General features: G+C 45.6%; 1 long non-coding RNA gene across 4 annotated transcripts; it reads right to left on the bottom strand.

Moving 5' to 3' along the window:
- Nucleotides 1-5,238: 5,238 nt before the first annotated feature.
- Nucleotides 5,239-11,446, bottom strand: LOC136482482 (uncharacterized). Of its 4 annotated transcripts, none has more exons than XR_010765093.1 (7): nt 11,070-11,446; nt 10,850-11,002; nt 10,675-10,760; nt 10,062-10,283; nt 9,203-9,363; nt 6,741-6,812; nt 5,239-5,439 (listed from the first exon to the last, which is right to left on the bottom strand). It is a non-coding gene; the product is annotated as an uncharacterized lncRNA (long non-coding RNA). The 4 variants fall into 4 exon arrangements; XR_010765091.1 differs by having other exon boundaries at nt 10,675-10,755; XR_010765094.1 differs by having other exon boundaries at nt 9,264-9,363; nt 10,675-10,755.
- Between the last annotated feature and the right edge of the window lie 1,053 nt (nt 11,447-12,499).

Raw genomic sequence — 12,499 nt, 5'->3', positions numbered from 1 at the left:
GGAAGGCCCTGAAGGCTGTCAACCTCGATGAACCACGCGCCCAAGTCCACCTCGGACGTGTGGGCGGCGAGCAGGAGCAGCGGTGGTACCTAGACTCCAGCGCCAGCAACCACATGACGGCCTCCAAGGCAGCCTTCTCCGAGCTCGACGACGACGTGACCGGTACGGTGAAGTTCAGTGATGGCTCAAGGGTGGCCATCTGAGGGCGTGACACCATCATCTTCAGGTGCCAGAACGACGAGCACCACACGCTAATGGATGTATATTACATCCTGTAGCTGCGTTCAAGCATCATCAGCATTGGCCAGCTGGATAAGCGCAGTAGCGAGGTACTGATCAAGGACGGTGTCTTCAGGACCAGGGACCAGGAGCAGTGACTTCTTGCCAAGGTGAAGAGGTCTCAGAACTGGTTGTACCTGCTCGACTTGAAGGTGGAGCAGCCGGTGTGCCTGGCAGCACGGCACACTGAGGAGCCGTGGTTGTGGCATGCCCGGTTTGGCCATCTCAGCTTCGACACGCTTGGTCGGCTGGGCAAGATGGTCCAAGGGCTGCCCCACATCAAGCACGCAGGCGAGCTGTTTGATTGCTGCCTGGTCGAGAAGCAGAGGAGGCTATCGTTCCCAAAGGCGGTCAAGTATCGCGCGGTGGACGCTCTCGAGCTCGTCCACGACGATCTCTGTGGGCCAATCATGCCAGCCACAAATGGTGGTCGGTGGTACTTTCTTCTGCTCGTGGATAATTACAGTCACTATATGTGGCTGCAACTCCTGACGAGCAAGGACGAAGCGGCGGCGGCGATCAAGAAGTTCAAGATGCGCGCGGAGGCGGAGAGCGGCAAGAAGCTACGCGTGCTGAGGACTGATGGGGGCGGCGAATTCACTTCGGTGGAGTTTGCTGCGTACTGCGCGGATCATGGTGTGGTGCGACACCACACCGCACCATAGTCGCCACAGCAGCATGGCATGGTGGAGCGGCAGAATCAGACGGTGGTCGGCATGTCTCGATCCATGATGAAGGCCAAGAGCATGTTGGCAAGGTTCTGGGGTGAGGCGGTGGCCACGACAGTGTTCATCCTGAACCGCGCGCCCACCAAGGCCCTAAAGGGTAAGACGTCGTTCGAAGCTTAGTATGGGCGCAAGCCAAGCGTATTCTTCCTCTGAACATTCGGCTACATCGGCCACGTTAGGAAGACGAAGCCAGTCCTCACCAAGCTGGAGGATAGGAGCACACCGATGGTGTTCCTGGGCTACGCGGAAGGTAGCAAGGCGTACCGGCTCTATGACCCACGCGGAGGCAAGGTGCTTGTCTCACGTGACGTTGTGTTCAACGAGAAGGCGGCCTTGGATTGGAACAGTTCAAGCACGGGGGAAGCTGGCAGCTTCACTAGCACCTTCGTCGTCGAGCACTTGGTCATCCATGGTGGTGGAGACGCTGGAGAAGAGGTGCCGAGTACTTCGGGAGGGGTGTCGAGCACTCCAGCGATAGAGCTGAGCACTGCAGGAGAAGGGCCGAGCACTCCAGGAGTAGAGCCAAGAGGTCCCGCAGTGGTGTCGACCACTCCAGGACGGGTGCCAAACACTCCTGTAGCGGCGCCGATGGGTCTTGTAGTGGTACCGACCACTACAAGACTGGTGATGAGCACCTCGGGAGGGGTGTCAACCACTTTAGGAGTGGTGACGAGCGGTCCAGGAGTAGTGCCGAGCACTGCAGCTAGGGTGCCGAGCACTCTAGGTGCTGTGCAGACCACTCCGGCAGAACAGGTAACTCCATCGATGCCGATCGAGTTCGCCTCACCTCCAAGTGACATCACTGAGTTCGTGGACGCATTCCACGAAGGTGAGAAGGTGCGGTTCCATAGGCTAGATGACATCGTCGGTGGCATAGGGCCCTCAGGCCTGACGGGTAGGCTGCTCAATGACCCAGAGCTGCTTCTCGTCAGTGTAGAGGAACCACCCACGTTCGCGCTGGCCGAGCGCGATGGAAATTGGCGACAGGCGATGCTAGAGGAGATGAAGACGGTCGAGGAAAACGAGACTTGGGAGCTCATCGATCCACCTCCAGGATGTCGTCCGATCGGCCTGAAGTGGGTGTACAAGGTCAAGCGGGACGAGCACGATGCCATTGTTAAGCACAAGGCACGCCTCATCGCCCGAGGCTTTATCCAGCACGAGGGCATCGACTTCGAGGAAGTCTTTACGCCGGTAGCGCGCGTGGAGTCTGTTCGACTGCTTCTGGCTTTGGTAGCAGTAAAGGACTGGCGTGTCTATCACCTGGACGTAAAATTGGCCTTCCTCAACGGTGAGCTGGCGGAGATGGTCTTCGTCAGACAACCTCCGGGTTTCGCCGTCAAGGGAGCGGAGCACAGGGTGCTTCGACTGCGCAAGGCGCTCTACAGGCTGCAGTAGGCCCCACGAGCGTGGAACGCCAAGCTTGATGCCATGCTGGGCGAGCTTGGGTTCACGAGGTGCACAACCGAGCACGCGCTCTATATGCGGCGACGAGGGAAGGAGGAGCTCGTCGTTGGTGTGTATGTGGACGACTTGATCGTCACCGGTGCGCGTGCGGAGGACATCGACAGCTTCAAGCGTGAGATGGTGGCTCATTTTCGAATGAGCGATCTCGGCGCACTCTCCTACTACCTCGGCATTGAGGTGAGACAGGGGAAGGAGGCACTCACGCTCAGTCAGAGCGCGTATGCCTCGAAGCTATTGGAGCGGAGCGACATGGCTGAGTGCAAGCCACGCGTGACTCATGTATTGTCATCAAGACATGATTCATAACTTAACTGAGCCAATTAATTCAAACATGCAGACCTATTCAGGATAGGAGCAAAGCAACACATGGCATTTGTTATTTTTATAACTCTTAAACTATCAAGCCTAAAATCCTAAAGTTTTTACCAGACATCAACCATCACCTTAGTAGCACTCCATAAAAATTTCACATTTATTTGAGCACAAAAACTGCAGTTATGAAAAAGACAAAATACAACTAGTATTAAAAACCTAACTGCATAAATTTATTTTTACAGCAAAATATTTAAACTAAAAAATGTCATATTATAGATCTACTACATAGATAATTTCATGAGGATTCCAAAAAGTCTTCATTTACTATTTTACTACTAATTACTATGAATTTTCAAAGTTGATCATTCAAATCTGTAAAAACCAAAGAAAAGGGATGTAAATCTTGCATCGGGGTCCCTATAGAAAACACAAATTAAATGCTAGCGAACCGGTCCTTCTCAGCACTATTCCAAAGAGTCATGGGTTCTTCACTTAACCCCCTCCCTTTTCTTGAATTGCTGCGCGTGGTCCCTCCTCTCGGTTCACAGCAGGGGAGATGGCCGGCTCGTGGTTTCCGACCGGCGGATTCTCGTCGGCGGTGGAGTGGCGGGGAAGGACCAGGGGGCCTGTGCGCACACGCTAGGCTTCCCACATCGGCCCGAGGTGGCCTGTGGCGGCGCGGCCACTGCAGCGAGCGGCGGCGACGACAGCGGCTCCGACGGCGTGGAGCGACAGTGGCCAACGACGCCGGTCTGGGAGGTCCAGAGGTGCGGCGTGAGCTGCGCAAGGATGTGTCACGGTCAGTGGGGAGCGGTGGAGCGCAGAGGCGAGGGGCACGGCGATGCCACGAGCTCGGCGGCGGCGCTCCTGGTGGCCCAGCTCTCTCGCGCGCGCACAACACTGAGAGTGAGCGAGAGCGCAGAGGGAGGGCCGAGGGAGTGAGGGCGAGTCACTCTTGTGCTCCACTACGTCGAGTGAGGCGCAAGGCACGCGGCAGACAGCAGGGGCGCATGGCGGCCACGTCCACAACACGCGTCGTTCATTGAGGCGAAATTCCGAACAGGTGGCGACAGACGGTGAGGGTGAGGTGGGGAGCCGATTTGGGCCGTCTTGGGTGCGAATTTGATATTGGGCCTAAAACAAAGTTTGAAGCCCGCAAACTGCTCTTCATTTTTCATTTAGAGAGCATGGTCATTAGAGCTCTAGATCAGCGAGTAATTAGGCTCCAAAGTGATAGTGTCAGCGCGTTGACAGCGATGAACAAAAGTCCAAATTGATGGTCCAAACGAAGTCACACGAGTGCCATTTTTTTACATGCTCTTCTCCATCATGTACACTCCAACTTTTATTTTGGGGTCAAGTCAAGTTGCTTAACGAAAACACGACAACACGACATGCCAACGCCGACATGAATTCCTGGCTTAGAATATTTCTAAGTCTGAAAACATCCGTTGATTCAATCTTTGAGCCTTTGTTTGACCTATTTCCAAGCTGATCTGGCTCTTGGTCCAAAAACAAAGTTTTCTCTACTCCACTCAATCTTCAACTTTGATTTCAGGTGCAACTCCATGCAAGCACCGTAAGCCACAGTTCAAACAAAGTCAAAGTAGCATCACGGTAAAGCTTAATTAGAGTTCTTGACCGTTTGAGGCATTTTCTTGACCTTTGCTCAACACGAACCCTTCATGTCTTTTGTTGTAGATTTCAATTAGAGTCATTTGGGCTAGGTAGCATGGTTCGGTTGATGATCTATAATTCTATTTACTTAATAAAGCAATCCAAGAAAGATTATAACCTATCATTTCGTGTGACTTTTTGATTCCAAACTTCACGAAACTTTTCCAATCATCCATGTGGGTGGAAATTGATCTGAGGCACATGAAAGAAGCACCTTCAACATTACTTAGGTATATATCTGAAAAGGGCCAATATGCAAGCAAATGTGTGTTGCTCAAGTTTAAGTTGGAGCTCGCTCTTCACTACAAGACATGTGTGGTTTTTTGACATTCTATTTATGTCAAAACATATGGAATTATTATCACAACTTAAGATTTATGACTTTAAGTTGACAAAAATTCAAACGTCAAAAAACCAGCGTCACAAATTGATCATACTACGTTTGTATATTAATTGTCACAAGCTTATGATATTGCTTTATTGTCACAAAATTCTAGGCCTTGCCACGTGGCAGCTGACATGGCAGGAAAAAACATCACAAAATTAGATTTGGCCTGCTAAAGCCCACGTAGCTCATGGACCACAAATATTTTTTGGGCCGTTGCTGGCTGGCCCATTATTCATTTTCATTTTTTATATTTTTAGGATTGCAGCCCATACAATTTTCCGCCCACACAATTGAGCCCATATTTTTTTAGCCCAAACATTTTTTGCAGCCCACATTTTTTTAGCCCACAAATCACATGTTGGCCCACCACACTTTACATTACTGAAGGCCGAGATCAATATAATAAATCAACAATGCAAATACACATAATTTACATATCCAGAGGCATTTTAACAATGATCAAATCTAAAATTACAAAAACATTATCTTATTCTATTAAGACCTATATTCCTGTACAAAACACCTGCGGCAATCTTCCGTATCTTCCAACACAAGGACCAGCACAATCAAGTTTTCTGGATTTTCCTAAAACCAGACGAAAAAACACCATCAAAATTACACAAGTCATATAATAAGAAAGCACTAACTCAGTTTCCAACCGCTCAAATAAGGTAGATGTAGGCACAGCCGCACAAGCACTTGATGCATATCACTACTGGAAACTCGAATACTTCTGTGCGTGTTTATTTTTTCTGTGCGTGTTTCTTAGAACACACAGAAAATTTATAATTTTTCTGTCGGTTTCAAGAAATCCCCACAAAAATATAAAAAACCGACAGAATAATGGAGTTATTTTTCTGTGCGTGTAAATACACACAGAAAAACAATGAACACCCACAGAGAAATAGAAATTATTCTGTGGGTTTTGTTTAACTCACAGAAAAAACGACACAGGCACAGTGGCGCGGTATAGAATAGAAAAGAGAGTGAAAAAAAGAAAACAAAACACCCTAAAACTAAATCCTCCCGCGGCCACCACCGACGCTATCCCAAACACGCCGCCAGAGGCCGAACTCCGCAGAGACTACCGTCGCTCCCGGCTCCAAGTCCGCCGCTCGCCGCACAAGACCAACCCCATCTGCACATTCGCCGCTCGCCGCCCGCCGCTAGGCACCCCAGCTCCATGGCCGTCGCTCGCTGCCCTAAAGTCCGCTGTCGCCTAGATCTGCCACCAGCCCACCGACGGCCGTAGCCACTAGCCCGCCGGCGGCCGTAGCCCCTGGTCTCCCTCCCGTCCAGCACACGTCCCGGCGCGACGCCCCTCGTCTCTCCGGCGCGCCACCCTAGATCTGCCTCTTCGCGGCCGGCCCTCTCGGCGCGGCCCCTCCCGTGGCGCCGCCCCAGGTTCACCTCTCCGCGGCTGGCCCTCTCGGCGTGGCCCCTCCTGTGCGCCGCTGGCCGCCACCCTAGCCCGCCGACGGACATCGCCCCTTCCAGCACGGCCCCTCCTGTGCGCTTCCCCAGGCCCGCTGCCGGTCGAGGCTTGTGCCAGATTTGCCGGCGACGCACCTGCACGCGACCTCCCTGCGCCAGATCCGCCGGCGGCGCACAGGAACGGATCTGATCTAACCCCAAGTGTAAGGTGATGTACTTTAATCCTCTACTCTAGTGTAAAAGATGATGTATTATTCCTGATTTAGTTTACTAGTAAAGTAATATATTATAAAAATTGCTTTACTCAATCCGTTCAATTATGACTATCTATGCTTAATAGATGTCCTGGAATATGACTATCTAAAATTTTGTAAAAATCGCTTTCTTTTAGGGATAGAGGAATTACTTAAAAAGAACATGCACAACACCACTGATAGAGAAGTTAAACTTACCATTTTCGCTGACGCAAATATCAATGCTGTAGTTTTTGGTTCTCTTATCTGCATAATAACCGCAGCAAAACGCTGTTGTACAAAGAAATAGTTATTAAAGCAAAGACAAAGTACATTGCTGGAAGAAAATAAAATATGAAAATGAAGTTGCTTGATGTCAGAACTGAATGTGGCAATGTGATAAAACCAAGTACTTAATTTTCAATTTATAGGCTAGACATAGTTGGCAGAATAATATGTGTATGTATATCAAAACATAGCATATTAGCTACACGCATATGAATTCTTAAATGTATTCATATAAAATGTAGGAACAGATGGAATTCTAATTTATCATAAGTTGATAACTGAATACTTATTGAAAAATGAGAGAGAAAATTGTTTAGAGATGTGGTCTGTATTTTCTTAGAAGTTTACAAGGCGATAAGCATGAATTTGAAGATAAATCATATAGTTAAGACACAGATCAACAACTATTATTGAACGGATCTAAAAATGCTGAATTATGACGAGTTGCTGGTAAGTCGTGCTTTCACAATAACATGTTTAACTTGCTCTCTTTTACCTTGGGAAACTGTGTGAGAAACTGGGGCATTCCTTTTCTAAGGCATTTTCGTACTACAACAAAGCCATGATGCTGAATCCAACTGCTGTCGACCCTGTTTACAGGATTCATGCATCACGCTTGAAGTTACTTTACACTCAAGGGAAACAGAATCTTGAAGCTATACAGGTTTGTCTAGATGTATCTGACCAGTTTTTTGAGAGTTATTTTTCCTTGAAAAATTAATACTGAAGCGAGCTACTTCATTGAGTGGTTTTCAGTCTACTCTTGTTTAATGAATTGTTTCACTACCAAAGCCTTGGGGACTTATAACCAAATGGGCTGAATTGTCTATGCCAATCTAGAAACTTTATCTGGTTCTTGTGATTGATTCTCACTAAAAAAGTCTAGCTTGAAGCATTGGGTGAGGTGACCTGAGTAACATCCATATCCTAGCTCCTAGCCGTGATTTGTTTTTTTACCCGAAAAAACAGCAGGGGAAGGCCCCACTGTTAGGATTTTATTAAAGCAAAAAGAACCAACTGTACAACAGAAACAGAACAAAAAACAGCAACAAAGAAGGAAACAGGTAGCCTGAGGCAGGCTGGGTCAAACTATGTACAATGCTCTAGCCATGATTTGTGATTCCATAGGAATCAGGTTGTTGCTGTGGCCTACTGCCCACAATTGACCTGGCCTGGCTTTTCGTGAACTTGGCATGTTATATTATGGCAGAGAAGAAGGAAAATATGTCAATCACTTGCCTTCTCTTCTTCCTTGACAGTGAAAGATGCAGTGTGAGATTTTTTTTTCAAAAAATGCCTTGAGTTTAACGATAGCTATCAGTATGGGCATGTGTTGGTGGCTGGCCTCACTAATAGCATGAATTTTTTTACTGGAAATTCTAATCTCATGTTCCTGATGTACGGCAGTAAAGATTTTGGGCTAAACAAGGACTGAAGGTTCCTGTTGGAGGTCGACAGTGAAGAGTTGTTGAGTACCTGTGAGACTCAAGGTACACTTCTTTCTTCACTAGTTTTATTTGTTGTATGACGATGTTGTTATTCTACATTTTATTTGTGTGCCCTCTTGGTGAATTGCTGTTTGAAAGATTGCTGGTGGCTTTCTGGCTTACCTCTCGAATCTTGATCCCACCAAAGCATCGTCTTTCCTTCTAGCTTTGTGAACGCTGAATAGGAACTGTATATATGTTGTGCTCAATTAAGCTGTTGCCGTGCTCAATTAAGCTGTTGCCAAAGTACCAAGTGATGCTGCTAAGCAAAGCGAGGTGGGTGATAAGGCAGCGCTCAATGAGCCTATTATGTTCTTTTGGGTTTTCTTTTAGCTCTTGGGCTTGTCCTGTTCTGAACCTAGTTTGTACTGTACAACTTTCAAGATGTATATTTTCTAACTAGTGCAAACTGAATTCTAACTGGTTCAAGATCTGGTTGGAACCTATTGCAACTAGTGCTGGACCTGCTACCATGCTGCTAGCTACCTGCAAGCAAATAGATACAGACAGTAGCTATCTTCAATTTTCAGGAACTAGGTTTCTAACTAGTGCTGGACCTACTGCCATGCTGCTAGCTACCTGCAAGCAAATAGATACAGACAGTAGCTATCTTCAATTTTCAGGAAAGGCCGTTGCCCCAACAACCTGCACTTAGCACCCCTCTGGTATCTTATTACTCCCCATTGAATGAGCAATGCTTCTTTGTGCTTTTTCACCCTGTTAACTTAAGAATCAAGTCTATGTTATAACTAGAAAGATGTGGAGAACTTCTTAAACTTTCCAAAATATTAAAGAACATATTTTTTCTGTGATCTAGAACTCTAGTTATGATTTATTTAAGTAACTTTCTTGCTGCTGTCCAGAAATTTCAGGGAGTAATAGGAGGGGTTGGGAATTGATCGTTGCCTTGCTGTGCATTTCAAGATGAAAGCGTTGTGGATCCTTCACTTTTCTGCATTCCACTTACTGTAACTTTGTTCACATTCAGACAACTGGGTCTTCTCATGCTGCTTCAGATTCTGCCAACAATGGTAATGATGTTGGCCACACCAATGTGGATCTTCATGCTGCAAACGTTGACAACAATCAAGGTTCCGACAACAATGGCGATCATGCATCGATAATGTGATGGTTGTGTTTAGTTGCAAAACATGGATGTGATGGTGGTTTCTTCTTTTGTAGAGTTGTGCTTTTGCACATTAACTAGTAGTGGCTCTAATCTGTTAGCTTTAGTTTTAGCTATAATATGACTCAATGATGCATGCTGGTACTTTACTCATCTTGACCGAGACTTGAACTGTTGAAATGGTAATGCTTTTGAATGTATCGATGCCGGACCATTTGAACATCATCTATATGTAGCCCGGATACCATTAATGAATGTGCTGAACATTTGGATTTTTATATGTATACTATCTATTATGTTGTGATAAAATTACAGTATGGACAATTTATATTTAATATGTTGTTGCTACTGTTCTCTTTGTATATAATTATTATATCCAATTTGTTGCATGGTTATAGGTTTTTTCTGTCGGTGGTCTATTATTTTTCTGTGCGTTAAACGAGACCGACAGAAAAATAAAATCGACAGGAAAATCATTTTTCTATCGGGCTTTTCTTTTTTCTGTGCGGCTCAACGCACACAATATTTTAATTTAACCTGACCTAACACAATTTTTCTGTGAGTGTAACACCCACAGAAAAATCATTTTCTGTCGGGCTTTTCCTTTTTTCTGTGAGGATTAACGCACACAATATTTACCTTTAATCTGGGTTAACGCAATTTTTCTGTGCGTGTAACACCCACAGGAAATTTGTTTCTGACGGCGAACGCACAGAACAATAGAATTTTTCTGTCGTCGTACTTCTGTGGGTATTTTTCTGTGGGTACACCGTCAGAAAAATATTCTTCTGACGGTATTCGTATTTTTCTGTGCGTTTTCGCACACACAGAAAAAAGTGAGTTTTCAGTAGTGTAAAGAACCTGCCATAGAATAGAAACAGTCAGAAATTTAGAACTTTGATTCAAGAAATTGAATAAGTAGCAGCTAGTTACCATAATCTTATATGCAGTCCTAACAGAATGTTTCCTTCAATCCCAACAGAATTTCATACTATCGACCAACAGTCTAAGCCTAGGGTTTGCTGCTTTATTTTCAGAAAGGAAAATGATACAGTCGACCAACAGACTAGAGCCAGTGTTTGCTGCTTTATTTTCACTGCAAAAATACTGCCCTCTTCTATATCTAATCTAATCATTAAAAACACTTTCCAATACCTGCAGGCCCGGATAATAGATAGTAAAGGAGTCTAATCGAGGAACATGACAATGAAATTTGGATTTCACAAATTAAATCTCCATCGAGTAAAATTACTGTCATCATGTCGATCTGCTGAGACAACAATACTCTATTATATATATGCATCCACGACAAGCAAGAAAAAGGTGGAGAAACCTGTACTGGAACAACAGAAGAATTATAAATCACACTTAGCACCAATTTCAGCAAAGGAAAAAGACATGAGGTTGAAAGTTATGACTGCTCGTACCTGAACAACACGAACGGATGTCAGTCAGTTGCTGAAGAGCTTGCCATCGACAACGGAGGCACTTGCCTAGGATGCTTGAGCACTGTCCGGTTCGCGCACGCGCAGAGAGTCGCCGGAGGCCTTGTGGTCCTTGTCCATGCTGGATCTCGGTACCTACAAGGTGGACCGTGTGAGGGGATAGAGAGAGAGGCTAAGGGACAGAGAAGATTCGCTGGCTTACTCCGGAAGATAGAGCCCCGCCAGATCCACCTACATGACGCCGGAGGACGAGATCTCGCCAAGGGAAGAGGCTAGCACGCGTGCAGCCACCAGACGAGACCAGGCCGCGCACCGCAACCGGACGAGAGTCCAGGCCGCGCGCCGCCACCGGACGAGAATCCAGGCCGTGAGCGGCCGCCGAAGGAGTACCTGAGTCAACTCTGACGGAGATCCTGGGCCGCGTGCAGCCGCTGTAGTGACCAGGCCACACTCGCCGACAGATTGGACTAGGAGGGGCGGTGGCCAGTCGTGTTGGCTGCGAAGGTGGGACTTGGGAGAGAAGAATGAGGAGGCGCAAAGGGAGGGAAGAGAACTGGCGGCCGGTGCGGTGGAAAGAATGACGGAGGCTGAGGTTAGGGTTTTCGGGAGCTCATTTATACGTTGAATGGCATTGGGCTGGACTGACTCAACGCCAAACATGTTGGGCCTATAAAATTTTGGACTAAGTACCTAATTGATCCCAAGACAAAAACTTTCAGACCTTACTGTTTTTATTTTTCTTTTAATTTTCATAGCAAATAAAATGTTACAATGTATTTGACTTACCCGTATACACATGTGTGCCCCCATACAATGTTTACCTGAACTTTAATATTTAAGTGTTGTTTTCTAACCAAAATCATAAGGTCATGCAAGTTTGTAGATTTTTCTAACCAAGTTTAGATATTATTACATTTATTATATAGTAATTCAACGAATAATTATAATAATAACTAAATTTGGTCAGATAATTATGCAAAATGACACAAAAACATATTTTGAGTCCATAAGCACTCTATAACAATTTCAGGCAATTTTGATCAAGTGAGACTATACATCCTTCACAGCTAGAAGGATCTCTCACTTAGTCATATAACTATGTGTGAGATATATTTATTTGTGAACAATGTACAATACTATTTTGTTAAAATTATTTGAAATTTTTGTGGGATGATTGTACACAAAAATCATATTGTTATGCAAGTTTGTAGATTTTCCTAACCAAGTTTAGATATTACTAGCAAATGTGCCCTGCGTTGCAACAGGGTGTACCTATTATTACACGGTCATTTGGACGACTTCAGTTTGGAGGTTTATTAATAATCGCATCATGGGTTAGGATTCATCTTGGAATTGGATTTCCTATTGTCTCCTCGACGTACATTAGCTACTCTAACTTACATGAGCACGAGAGATTTAGAGATTTATTATCTAACTATCACATTATTGTTCATATTCATTTTTGGATTATATACTTCGCACTGCACATGGCTAGTTAGACGTGCTACTCTAACTCATATAAACATATAAGAGAGTGATGAACCAATATAAAATAATCTATGCTTTTTAAATAATATAAATATATAAACGTAGATATTTATTTATTTTTGGATAGATCGAAACATGGTCAAG

The sequence above is a fragment of the Miscanthus floridulus genome, chromosome 9 (genome assembly GCF_019320115.1).
Source record: "Miscanthus floridulus cultivar M001 chromosome 9, ASM1932011v1, whole genome shotgun sequence".
Lineage (NCBI taxonomy): Eukaryota > Viridiplantae > Streptophyta > Magnoliopsida > Poales > Poaceae > Miscanthus > Miscanthus floridulus.
This window is presented reverse-complemented; position numbering and strand designations above follow the sequence as displayed.